Genomic DNA, 13808 nt, shown 5'->3' on the forward strand with positions numbered 1-13808 from the left:
ATTTCTACTCACTCAAAGTGTTTGTTTTCTGCGTACGAAATTTTTGCATTGTATAAATTAACTTTTTTCCACATCCTACATGTATTTTTTAAATGTAAACAATGTTTGTAAATCCCAGGCCCTGAAGATGATCTCAATAACGTTGGCACGATAAAGAAAATGTTTTTCTAAAACTTACGTCACACCAGACCGCATCCCACGATTTCCGAATTATCATTATTAACATAATTGTAAAATATGAGGCTATCAGAAAGTAATATTCGCCTAAAATTAAGATAAAGATCCAACATTGCTCATAAAGTTTTTATAAACACACTAAGAATAAATAATACTAAAAAGATTGGCAAAAAAGATAACATTTCTTAGGACAATTGTAAACAATGAAAAATTATAAAAAATATGTGTATCACACAGTTTTCATCTGTACAATTCACGTTTTCACCGATAACTGGCTGAAGCAGAATTTAATTTGTATACATTATATTGATATTTTAATTTTAACCAAAAAATTGACAATCCAAAAACCTCCAATTGGTATTCCGCTCATAATATGATTTAAAAACAAGGTCCGAATCTTCTATCGATTTGATTGAATTCAATATAAAATATCCTATAAAAAGATACACGACATGCGACTTCAATTTAACTTTAAGAGAACCAACACGTTTATATTGTCGTAATTGAATTACATTTCATTTTGGTACACGTTCGCCCTTTTTACAAGAAGTTGTCAAGATTTAATTATGATATAAACGTCGCTTCTTTTGAAATTTACGCCATTTCCTCCTTAAAGGCTATATCACGTGTGGAAGGTATTTTCGTGAAGGGTCGTGCCGGGATTTTTTTATTATCAATTCCGCTTTATCTCAATCATTGTGCTTGTATACTCATCATCTGACATTTTTTCTGAATAATACATGATTTTGTTTTCTACTAAAGAACAAAACATTGATGAAGGATAAGGGTAATAGCACACTTGTTTATGACAATTAGAGTTGTTTTATAATTTTTTCAGAAGGAGGAAGATAAATTACTTTAACAAGTTCAGCACGAAGGCGTCATAGCCTTACAACGTGCTGCCCCCATACCCTAACCTCCAAAGGGCGATCGCTTAGATGGAAGATCTATTTTTTGACTAAGGAAATAATTTTATGTGGTGCTGTTTTCTTGTCGAGGTCTGCAGAGTTGTTTAGTTGTTTCCTACCATCTTTTTGTTAATTCTCGTTGATTATGCATTTTCTGTCACGAGTCTGTAATTTCAGTTTTTGTTTTATAGTTGGTGCGGGCTACGAACATCATCTTGTTCTTCATATTTTTTTATATCTGTGCGGAGAGAGAGAGAGTGTGGGAGAGAGAGAGAGATAGAGAGAGATAGTGATGGAGAGGGAGAGGGAGAGGGAGAGGGAGTGAGAGGAAGAGAGAGAGAGAGAGAGAGAGAGAGAGAGAGAGTGAGAGAGAAGCATAGATTGAGATGGGGGAGGATTTAGTGTAGAAATGAGAACATAAGGAACATACAGGTAGTTTATTTTTTAAACATGTAAGGAAACAACATAGTTTAGCTCATGCTAAATAATGTAAAAATTATGGAATTATGCAACTAAGTATAAATTTAACTTTTTATTAAGTTATAAAAGGATTCTATGTACAGTTTCCATGTTTCTTATGGTTTTGTTAATTCAACAGTGGACAACTAATCTATGACAGAGATCCTGGTCTGTTTCTAAAAGAATAATAAATTGAACAACCATTTGAAAACTATTATGAAAGAATGTAGTTGGAAGTAGATTCTTACCCGAACCAAATAATCCAAAAATTGGCAAATTTGAAATTTTCTCTTGACGTTTTGTGTTGAACTTCAAACTGTTTCCTTACAACGAAAAAAGTCAGTTCATTTTGAAAATGACGGTCAGGAGATAGAAACGGGGAGGATTTCTTTTTGAGAACAAAGCCTCCCTTCTTCCTCCCCGTATTTTCCAGTTTATCCCCCTGTCACTCTCCTAATCCTCTTATCCCTACTTCTCCCTCGGGCTCGTCTAATCCACGGAGTGGCAGGGTTTTTATATCCCGCTGAGAGAAGGGAATACGGCTTGTACCATTGCCCGTCCTCCTTGCCGTTTATTAATACATACATATATTACCTCGCCCCGATTCGTCCTATCTTTATACCAGAGCAATTTATAACCAAATCCGACGAGCAGGTGGCCGGCCCATACATTGTAGCCTGAAGGGGCTTTATTTGCAGATTACGTACAGCTTATATATTCAAGGTCCCTCAGGAGCCTTTCCCAATGTCACATAAATAACCAACCAGGCCTTATTATATTCATATTTTCTACAATTTATGAAAGTTTTAAAAAAAATTTTACAACTCTGGTAAAACAATGTTGCTTTTTATACACTTGGAATAAGTGAAAAAAATTTAAAATGCAGCAAACCTTAAACATAAATAAATCTAAATCATGAATAATATTTGTCCAGTATCCTTCTAATTGTCTAATAATTGTTGTATATACGAATAGTAAATTAAGATTGAAATGTAACAAATGGACAATAATATATCTTTTACTACTTTAGCCTATTTAGAAAAAATTAACATACGAAACAATAAACATTCTATTTTTTCTAGAATATAAGCCCAAAAGTGCAATTTTTGTCGCAAGTAACTCATATAGGAATGTAAAATACTACGTAAACCAAACATGACACTATGCACAGATGTCCAAAATCGACTATGTCGAGAGGTGACAAAGACAAATCAGCATATTATCCGCAACTACCCTGCAGTATGTTGAGTAATGCTATGATACCAAGGAAAGCCATTCCTGATGAATAAAATCCTCAACTTGATTCTCCTGAGAAGTTTTGTTTATAAAAAGGAGAAAAGGAAAATTTTCCTGGAAAACCATAATGAGAGATTGGCCACTATAAAGGAAAATTGGAGTTCAAAAAGGAAAAATACTCACGACTCCGATGAGAAAAAACGTGCTATGCATATTTATTTAACAAAATGATTTTAAAGCAAAAAATACTAAATATGTGTTTTCTAGTGTTTTATTAAATCCATTAGAGTTCGTGGTCGGATTGACCAATTAACTTTTGTCAGTTAATTAATTAATCTTTATGAAAGGTATTGGTTGAGATGAAAAAGTGAGTGTCGCGAGCGGGATTCGAACCCACGACCTTCGGCTAAATACACCGCTGCTCTGCCACTGAGCTATCGTGACTTCGATCCACTCGGAAACCAACTTCCCATCCCAACCTTTTTCGAATTTTCCCTCCTTTTTGTCATTTTTTATCTCAACCAATACCTTTCATAAATATTAATTAATTGAAAAATGTTTTAATTGTGTCTACTTGTTAGAAAGGTAATCAAGCAGAAAAAGGTTACCTTCTAAATAGTAACTGTCAATAATGAGCTCGTTTGTTCAATAAATTCTGATTTATCCCGAATTGATTACAATAGAGAAATGTATTATTTACGAAATAAGTATTGACCTAAAATAAGGAGAAATATTGAATACTCTGGGGTGAGTGTGTTATATGTCTGTACATGGAGGTGAGGTACACAACAGAGATTTTTTAGGATATCAACTTAGCACAACAAAGCCAGACAGTAACAGATTGTGATGTTCAAATGGCTGCAGACTGAAATTTCGTGAAAGACTAGTAAAAGAAGTACAAACAAGCATAAAGCCGGCGAAACCCTCAGCTGTTCTTCTGTTAATGTTCATTAATGATTATTTGGAGATCGTGAGATGCGGTTTGGTGTGACGTAGGTTTTAGAAAAACGTTTTCTTTATCGTGCCAACGTTTCGATCTTTATTGAGATCATCTTCAGGGCCTGGGATTTACAAACATTGTTTAAATTTAACAAAAACATGTAGGATGTGGAACAAAAGAGAATTTATACAATGGAAAAAAAAATACTTTGATTGAATATAAAAATTATTTTTCCGAATCTCACGATTTCCGAATAATCATTCTGTCATATAGAAGGGCATGACATCCAGTTACCAACCCTGTTTTGGTCGAGGGGTTAAACCACTCTAATTACATTTTACAAATTATTGCCAATTAAAATTCCATTGGAAGAAAGTGCAATTTCCAATTCAATGACGAATGTCGATTTTGTCTAGAAGAATCCGAGATAACATAGCGGATGATACCGAAAAGCTATTCCTGAGCAATAAAGACCTCCGGGTCACAAAGTTCCCGTACCCCTGAGCAAAATTTCATATTTTTCTTATTAAAGAAACGAAAATCCTCAAGAAACCATAAGCGGAGATTGAAAAAAACGGACGAAAGTTTGATTGCAAAATGACTTTTGATTAATTCTATGACCCCAAAAAAGAAAAACACAGCTTTGTATATATTTTTTCGGAAAACTATATTTTAAAACTTAACAAAAAATTATTAAATATGTTTGTAAGTGTTTTTTCCGATTGATTTCCTTGTTAAGAAAGTAATCGGTCGGTCAAACTATAAAAAAACACCCTTGTAAAGAAATGGTCGATATCAATCTTACCTCAATTGGTAAATGTGCTCGGAAAGCCATAAATTTATGTTAAAATAGTTTTTATCAATAATAAATTAATATAATATAATACGAATATATATCAATAATGTCTTTCAAAAACGTAATGTGATACTTGATTTTTTCCAATACATTTTAAACATTATTCATTATATTCACTAGTTTCGTGATCCGCTTGACCAATTAATATCTTACAATTAATTAAGGTTTTCAATTGAGATAAAAAGTCAATGGCACGAGCGGGATTCGAACCCACGATCTTCGGCTTGATACGCCGCTGCTCTACCACTTGAGCTATCGTGACCTCGATTCACTCGGACACCAACTTCCCATCCCAACCACACCTGTTGAATTTTCCCTCCTTTTTCCCATTTTCGTTATCTATTAAATTGCATGGACTGTGCCGGGATTCGAACCCAGAACGTCTACTTTGGCAAATACTAGTCGGACGACCGACCACTCGGCCACCTTGCTCCTCTAACAATGAAGTTGAAGTATTTCTGAAAAATAATATAAGTAATATTGAGAGACAATACTCATTTACATTTACAAATAAATTATGTACTCCTACACATTAATAATTAATAATTAAATTATTGGCTCTTACGATGCTGTTTAGAAGGTTTATTATGTCGTTGATAAATTATTTAAGGTAATTTGTAAAAAAGATACATTTTTGTAGTTAATACAGAATTAATGAGTTTCCAAGTTAAACTTGCATTATCAATTACTAGAATTGTTTTTGTTTTTTTCCCAAGTGTATGTTACAAGGGGCCTAATTGCCTCAGAAAGTTGAGTTCAGGGTAGCGATCTGCACTGGCCAATGACTGTATTTAGCGAACAGGCGATTGGGGATAGGGCAAGAACGTAAATTACACCCCGGCCTTCTCGAAGGTACCGTTAGTTAATCGATTACGGAGAATCGGCCTCCCTTTTAGACAAAGGAGAAGCCTTTCTTCCTTTCGGAATTGTAATTAAAACAGGTAGGGGCAGGCGAGGTCCTGTAACAGGCCCGGTCTGTTAAGGCAATGGCCGCAGGGACCAGTCTTTTCCGAGAGGGGCTTTTAAGGACCTCATTTGTCCTCATCAGGACTCGAGGTCAAACAGGCGTTCACACTTCTTCGGATGGAGGGGACTTGGTACAAAAAAAAGAGGAAACATCTTTTGAAGCCAGACCATAGGAACCTTAAAAAGCTGACACTGATTTGAAGAAAAAAAAACCATGTTTGAACCATATGGAAATTATAAAAATATAAATGCATTACAGAGATTTACAGATGAAATTATCATATCAATGTGGAAAACATTCCTCATTTTTTTATCACTTAAGTTTATTAAGATTATAAACATAACGAATGCGGAATTATAGATTCTACTTGATCTAAAGGCAAAGATGGTTGATAACCAATATAAAAAATTATTTATTAAGATGTGTTTCAATGGAAACAATACCTTGTTCAGTAAAAACATATTTACGTTTATTAATTAAATAAGTACTCTAATTTATAATCCTAATCTAGAATATGTATTTAAATCGCAATGGATAAAAATGAAGACTACCATGAACAGTGATTCGAAAAGAAAAAAAATATTATAGTGCAATAAAAGATTTACTTGTTAAAATAATGAAATTTAACGTTTTTCTTTCATTTTAACTTTTAGTAGGATTGTACTGAAACTAAGTATGTCGAAGATAACCTTTCTGGAATTTAATTCTAAACTTTGGATTCTTAATTATTATTAATTGCAAATTAAACAGGGTATTTTTAATTATATCAAAATAAGTGAAAATGAATTGACTTTCTCTGGTCTGCCTAGCAAAATATTAGATTCTTAGTTACGATTTATTATGACAACCGCTTTAAATATTAAATTTATTAAATCAGCTTTTCATTATTAAAAAGAAAACTAATTCATAACGGGGAAATGTCCAAATTGAACATTTTTGGAGCAAATTTTCAAAATAAGTGAAAATGAATTGACTTTCTCTGGTCTGCCGAGCAAAATATTAGATTGTTAATTATGATTTTTTATGACAATCCTCGTTAAATAGTCAAGTTGGAATTCTTTTATTGGAAACTGCTAGCCACTGGTGTAGTGACGTTGAAAATTCTTGTTTTCAAAGCTTCAGGCGTTAACTGTCATATTTGGGCTTAATTTGTTTAAGTGTCGACAAAAATTCACAATTTTCATCAAACCTTCGGCAAAATTGAACGAAAAATCGCCGTCTGCTGGGCATGCCAAACAGCGAACGGGTTAAATAACAATCACGTACAACTTTAACCTCAACCTATGTTCTACAAAAAGGCCGACTGTATTAGTAAAGCAAATGGCGAGAAACCCAGATTAAGAGAATAATACCTAGGAATTTATACGATCGACAAAGCCGCCGATGCCGACAAACAAAATTTACCGCTAAAGGAATCCATAATAGGATTTTAATAAAAGGATCCATCCCTAACCATAAAAGGAAAAATACCCAAGCAGACACAACACAAATGAAAATTACAATAATACGACAACTCTTAAGTGTGGATAATTTAATTTTAGATTAAATTACTTATTAATATAGGGAATACTTTAATCATTGAAAATAACATTGAAAAGCAAATGTAAATAAGTAATAAATAAGTAATCATTTGGGATGTAAGATGCCTTAACACATTTTGATTTACTTAACTTAAAAATAAATGGCTAAAATTCTTGGGTTCAGGCCCAAGGCTCAAACATCCTCCAAATTTAAACTGTTCAAAATTCTTGGAGAAATTATCCTCACTCCAGTTTATGTATGAAATGAAATTGCACACACAAGTTTAAAAATATTTGACCACGAAAAACCTGGTCTCGTTACCGATAAATTCCTTTGAAATCTTTCTGTCACTCCAAACCTATTAAAAACATTTGATTTTTTTTAAATTGAAAGCTCCATTCAACCCGTCCACAGCCGAAATAGACGATGATCTAAATGTCTTTTAAACAGTGTCAATGATAGTGAGAGCTAGTGGAAAAACTTTTATGAGTCCAATTAGTGTCTGAGAACTTATGAAACGCTACCAGTGGTTTTCTCCACTCAGTGTAATTTTTGCTTATTGTGGTGTTGATAATTTGGCAAAGGATCATTACTTGCTACCATACAGTAGTATGAGTTGCAGTGATTAAACATAACCTTATTCAATTGGGCACACGACACGCAAGAATGGCACAATTACACAGAAGACAAACACTTTGAGCCCTGAAGATGATCTCAATAAAGATTGAAACGTTGGCACGATAAAGAAAATGTTTTTCTGAAACGTACATCACACCAGACCGCATCTCACGATTTCTGAATAATTATTCAATTCACTAGTTTCGTGGTCCGCTTGACCAATTAATATATTACAATTAATTAAGGTTTTCATTTGAGATAAAAAAGTCATTGGCACGAGCGGGATTCGAACCCACGATCTTCGGCTTGATACGCCGCTGCTCTACCACTTGAGCTATCATGACCTCGATCCACTCCATCCCATCTCAACCACACCTTTTGAATTTTCCCTCCTTTTTGCCATTTTTCATTTTTGTGGCCATTTCATTTGTCGCCGAGAATCAAATTGATTACACTACATTTGAAAAATGGCAAAAAGGAGGGAAAATTCAAAAGGTGTGGTTGAGATGGGAAGTTGATGTCCGAGTGGATCGAGGTCACGATAGCTCAAGTGGTAGAGCAGCGGCGTAACAAGCCGAAGATCGTGGGTTCGAATCCCGCTCGTGCCATTGACTTTTTTATCTCAAATGAAAACCTTAATTAATTGTAATTAAACATAACGTTTAATCGGTCACTATGAAAGAGCGAGGTGCATTCTACACTGAGAGGCAACAAAACTGGCCACTTGTTTTAGTAAATACTTGCAATCGTTATAATTTTTATTTTTTTGTTGTTTGCTTGATATTTATAAAAAAATATATAAGATATAGCTAAATAAAAAAATTAAAGACTATAACAATTTGACCAAAAATGTTGCTGTGGAATCAATGAAGAAAATATTCACTTTTCTTGCGTAAACCACTGTTTGCATTCGACGTGGCATCGAAGTTATGAGGTTTTGAATGTAGTGCTGTGAAATATTTTCTTATTCCTCCAAAAGCACTTTTTTTAATTCCTACCAATTCTATGGCATCACTGAACGACTTGACAACCCATCCCAAAGGTACTCGATACGGTCGATAGACTACACGCAGGCCTCTCCAAACATTGAATTGAAGCCTGTTCTAAGTAGTCACCAATGATCATAGATGTGTGGGGTCTTGCAGTGTCATGCATAAAAATAAAACCATCACTCATAAAAATTTTCAACTCAAAAATGGTATAACTGAAAAAAATCAAACCACCTGACTTTCGAAAGATTTATTTAGAAAATCCGTTTGTGAACACAAGGGAGAGATTTTATGTGTTTTATTTATTTCTCTCCAATCCTTTAAAACGAACCAAATATTGCTGTAGGTAATCAATGTAGGATTGTCATAGATAATTAAAAATATTGAGGTTGGCCACTTTGTTTTTCTCTCAGTGTAGCTCTTTGCATGCGCAAGTGATGTTAATAATTCTGTGTTTCTTTTTTATTCGCTTTATGTTACATTATATCAATTATTTTCAGTTCTACTAGAAGCTCGACCTAAATCTTGAAATAATTTCTCCTTTGTACGTGAAGTTATTCGTATTTTTTTGGCAAAATTAGTCAGTTATTGAAATTTTTCTTTCTAGCGATTAGACACAACTCTACCCATTGAATTAAAAATTTAACGGTATAGACGTGTAAATAGAGTTAAATGTTCTAGCGTTGAGATTTTCCATTATTTTCGATGCCTGGTTCATTCTTATATAAGTTTAAATAATTATTAAAATATTTATTCTCTTAAATTTGTCACCTCGATCGCCATTAAACTTTGTGGTAGACATATTTTTTCTCGAGATCGAGAAAAAACAATTACAATCAGTAATGTGTGGTGATTAGTGACCGTTAATCGATAATTATTCAGAAATCGTGAGATGCGGTCTGGTGTGATATAGGTTTCAGAAAAACACTTTCTTTATCGTGCCAACGTTTCGATCTTTATTGAGATCATCTTCAGGGCTCAATAAAGATCGAAACGTTGGCACGATAAAGAAAATGTTTTTCTGAAACCTACATCACACCAGACCGCATCTCACGATTTTTGAATAACAATCAGTAATTTTTATTCCCTTATTTTCGTTCCATTTGTTCATCCTATCAAACTCAACAAATGTATCTAGAAATTTATCTACTCTAGATGAAAATCGTTTCTATCGATTTTATAGCACTAATTAACATTTAGTTGAAATGACATATTCCACTTTTTCCTCCGAATCTAAAATAACGGGTGCTATCGTTTTGTCATTATTGATTACTTCCGGAACGCCAAACCTAGGCGACACATGTCGACTACAGACTTGAAACGTCTCTATTTCCTTTCCCAACATTACATTAAATTCCTGTCTAAGTATGTTTTTGATATACTCGGTTTTCATCTAGTAATTGTCATGCTATAGGCTGACCAGGACTACTCGTTTTGTCTGTGAACACATCTCGCCATGTTCATTCGTAGATTTATAATTAGATTATAAATAAAATTATAATAAAAAGATTCCATAAACAAGGACAATTCTATAACAAACAAATATACATGGACCTTCCATATTCAGTGCTCGGTCTGTGATTTTATGTTAGATTGTTGAGATTGGAAAAAGGATACGATAGACTCAAAGACATGCGTGATCGGAAACGACCAAATTACAGGTTCTTCACCCGAAGACCACACGAAGAAATTTCACAATAAAAATTGTTTGTGAGAAAATCTTCAAGCAATTGTAGGAAACGAATGGAGAGCGTTAGTATTTTAAAAACATAGTATAAGTCAATTCGATTTTTCTCTTACGCTTGCTTTCTGTATAATGTGTGTTATTTAGCACCACAATTTGTGTGAGAAGGAAATACTTGATTCAGAATTTATATTTACATCTGTATTGTATTTTTTCCAATCAATATATGTTTTGTGATTCATCCAGGCCCTGAATATGACCCAAATAAAGGTGGAAACGTCGACAAAAAAATGAAAATGGTGTTTTTCTAAAATACTTATTTCTGACTGTACTCCTCACAATTTCAACAAATTAATGAACAACCGGTCACTAAAAAGCATACATTACTGAAAACAAAAAACAAAAAATCAATGTCAAACGGGAAAACATACAAAATCGCGTTGGATACAATTATTTTTTGAAATAATAATTTATTTTCTTTAGGAGCTTCTTCTTTTTGATGTTTGAATGTTTGCGGAGAACATTTTGAATAACGAGAGATATGAGCCCTACGCCTTTGTGTACAAAACAAAAAAAAAATGATCGAAAAATACCCATCTCCACCCTTACCATTAAATTAAAAAATTAATCTCTAATTAATGAATCAGAGAAATTAAAAAAACGGGGAACGAAAGTAACATGCGATTCCCGCCTTGTACCTTGGATATAATAGGGAAAAGGGTCGTGATCTACCCAGCTGTCCATTTCAGGGAGAAAAAAATTGTAAATCTTAATGAAACAAGGCTAATGAGTGTCCGCGTACGTTACAGACAGTATCCACCGGTTAGAAGTACAAAATGCGTTAAAACCCTTAGAAAACAGTCGGGGAATTCGAAAATGTCCGAAGTCATCCATAGATAAGTGCCCGTTAGGAGAGGTTTAATGTATTGCTTTGAAACCTCCCCCCTCACTAATAAAAATAAGGGAAAGTAGGTAGAATCAGTCGCAAAGCATACGGTCACAAAAAATATAGGTCGTTCCTTCCCATTCACTTTTTTACACGTGGAAATTTAGTGAATTAACTATTTCGTGTTGGAGCTGCTGATTTTCAATCAAACCTCCACTGCTGAGCCAATTTGATAAAATTGGAAATGTAGGAAATTTTCATTGGCGAGTGCAGTTGAGAGGGGAAGCGGCCATTTCTGGGGGAAGTCTAGGGAAAGGGGAAATGGGCTGTGACAAACCCAGTTAAACGGGAAAGCTCCCCCGATCAAATCCCTGGCCACCCCTTTCCCTTTCCCCGCCCCCGGAGGCGGAGGCGGCGGCGGCGGCGGGCTCGGCGGATTCCGAAACACGCTCTTCGCAGTTTTTTTTATTACCCGGCCCTATCGTCGGGGGAACACACGCTATTTTAAGGGATATTTTTCCACTCGGGGACGCTTTACTCGTGAAGGCAATTCAAGAGGTTCGGATTTCAAACGATAAACGCCCTCCGAGTAAACTATACCCGCTATTTAAAAGACCGTAAATGTCAAGATTTCATAGTCCGTTATATTTATCCTAATTAAATTAAACATATTTTAAATTGCAATTAGTGTACGCCGATTTAGTTTAAGTGTTGTACATTCTAGAAAAGAACGGATATAAAAATTTTTATCGGAATTTTTTTAATTGCCTTATAAGATCGTAACTAGTTTTTAAACGATTTATTGAGTAACTATGAATGACTTTTATTGACATGTGCCGCAATTAAACTCGGTATTTTAACGACATTCAAAATGAATTTCATGCACTTGATTTTATTTCCATCTCGGAAATCTTATTATTATTTCGAAGGTAAGAAAGCCTAATCTAAAGGTCACATTATGTTTAAATAAACAGGGATTAGAAGGAAATTTTTAATGTTTAGGACGGAAATACAATTTATACTAACAGATAAAATGGTTGAAAATATACTTTATAAGAAGCAAATAATTTTATTGCCAAATTTGGAGATTTGATGATCTTTTGTTGCTGAGATTTTATATATTATATATTATATATATATATATATATATATATATATAAACATTGAAGTGTGTCGATAGACTAAAACAGCGAGGATAAGCGTACCAAAATGATCAGAAACGACCAAACCTCAGGCTCAACACTCCGCTAACCCCCATTAGTACTCAAACGAACTTTTTTCGTCATTTTTATATTTGATTCGAAGCTCGTCTGTTCTTGCGTTTTACTGTGTAGGTGCGTGCGTGCCTGTCTGCTATGTTGTGCAGTGTTTTGAATGGTCTAAGTTATATGTGAGTGTAATTTGGTTGTTTATCACCTTATTTCAACTTCTCGCCATTTTCACTGGCAGGACTGTGTCTTACAGTCTTCTTCAATTTACATGTACGATCATTTTGGAATTTTAACCTGTGACGAATCGACACAGGGACAAAACCGACTTAAACCAATAACGAAAAGCCAAGACTCAATTCGTCAAAGACGCCAATAGATTAAAATAAATCCCCTTTCACGAACGTTTATAAAGGGCTCGATTAAGTAAAAATAACAATATTATCACTGAAGATGACGAAAACCGAAACGCATCTGATAGGGCAAGATAGTGAGCATAGGCAGACTAAAATGTTTCAAAACGGCCAAATTACAGGTTCTTCACCATTCAGAAGAAGAGAGTACCTCAAAATTTTAAATAAACTGTTGAGACTTATATTCTTCATAAAAATATGTAATCATTTATCATTCTTGATCTACTTCTTCATCGTATTTATTAGATGTATAATTAATTACCCTACTCAGATGTATAAGACTTAATACTAAACACGTAAAAGTCGAGTCCAAAATTCAATCTGTATTAACAATGTTTATTTTTCCAGACAAAATCGGATTGAAAACGATTAGCTTTTATCACCCTTCTCTTAACAACACAAACTGTTGGGCACAAATAGGATCGGAAAATAGGCGACCCTTTCACCCCCTTCATCCCTTTTTCTTTTCAAGGAGGAACGGGAAGTGAAAGACTATTTAAAAACCAGTTAATCGGCTCTGAGCACGTTCTTAGAGGGTAGGGTGGTTTATGGTTTCTGGGGGAAGCCGAAATGTATTTTTATTTTCCTCTTTGACTAATCCGTCTTTGTATTTATGAGGCCACTTGAGTCCGGTCGTGTTGTGATCGTTTAGCGTTCCCCAGGTCCCGAGTCAGGAGGTTGCGATAAAAAAAATAACAATAAAAAAGATAAGCTTCTGCGGTACAAATCTCGTCACGTAGGGAAATAAAAATAAATGCGTTACGAACTTAAGTCGTTTTAATTAATCGCGTGTAACGCCGTAATGATAAATGGGGTGAAATATCTTAACAATGAAATTTCGGAACTGGATGAATGTCCAGAGGCAGCTGAGGGAAATAAATCTCACTACAATTATAAAAAACATAATAATAAATAATATATAATAAATAATTTTCTTAATGAAAAC

At 34.2% G+C, this 13808-nt stretch overlaps 1 protein-coding gene and 1 non-coding gene across 3 annotated transcripts in view; both read left to right on the top strand.

Annotated features, from left to right (window-relative positions):
- LOC106661570 (homeobox protein abdominal-B) overlaps positions 1–13808 on the top strand; it is a 201921-nt gene that overhangs the window by 163343 nt on the left and 24770 nt on the right. The window lies entirely within an intron of this gene.
- Positions 8218–8290, top strand: Trnav-aac. The gene has a single exon. It is a non-coding gene; the product is annotated as a tRNA-Val (tRNA).

Source organism: Cimex lectularius, unplaced genomic scaffold (assembly GCF_000648675.2).
Source record: "Cimex lectularius strain Harlan isolate CLEC.00 unplaced genomic scaffold, Clec_2.1 scaffold18, whole genome shotgun sequence".
In the NCBI taxonomy this organism is placed as follows: Eukaryota; Metazoa; Arthropoda; class Insecta; order Hemiptera; family Cimicidae; genus Cimex; species Cimex lectularius.